This window comes from Saimiri boliviensis, chromosome 17 (genome assembly GCF_048565385.1).
Source record: "Saimiri boliviensis isolate mSaiBol1 chromosome 17, mSaiBol1.pri, whole genome shotgun sequence".
Taxonomy (NCBI): Eukaryota; Metazoa; Chordata; class Mammalia; order Primates; family Cebidae; genus Saimiri; species Saimiri boliviensis.
The window spans coordinates 66,295,710-66,296,275 of NC_133465.1; the positions used below are offsets into that span (position 1 = coordinate 66,295,710).

The window sequence follows — 566 nt, forward strand, 5'->3', positions numbered from 1 at the left end:
GGGCACCTGGCCAGCTCCAGCACAGCAAGGTTCCCTATCCAGTGTTCCCTACCTGGCCAGTGAGGCTCACAGAGTAACACGGGCCATCAGCACAGGAAAGGCAGAGAATGAGACTCTAGCAGGAAAACTACCCTGGCCACCAGTACCCAGAGAAGAAGTGGTGAAAATTAATGGCCATGTTGCATTCTAGTCAGCCTGCAATATTAATAACCTGTGCTGTGCCTCCTTCTGCAGAAGATACACTAAAATTGGAATGATACAGAGAAAATCAGCATGACCACTGTGCAAAGATGACATGTAAATTCGTGAAGTATTCCATATTAAAAAACAGTAACAATAATACTAACTGTTGTGCTGAAGGTACCTTTGTGGAGTAGTTTTCTGGAATGGCAGGAGACTTGATGGAGTCTTGCTCTGTTGTTCAGACTGGAGTGCAGTGGTGCAATCTCAGCTCACTGCAACCTCCGCCTCTTGGGTTCAAGTGATTCTCCTGCCTCAGCCTCCTGAGTACCTGGGATTACAGGCATGCATCATCATGCCAAGCTAATTTTTTGTATTTTTAGTAG

At 46.1% G+C, this 566-nt stretch overlaps 1 non-coding gene across 1 annotated transcript; it reads left to right on the forward strand.

Moving 5' to 3' along the window:
* The first annotated feature begins 222 nt into the window (after positions 1-222).
* LOC120366977 (U6 spliceosomal RNA) lies at positions 223-325 on the forward strand. Its single transcript, XR_005581486.1, has one exon. It is a non-coding gene; the product is annotated as a U6 spliceosomal RNA (small nuclear RNA).
* The last annotated feature ends 241 nt before the right edge of the window (positions 326-566 follow it).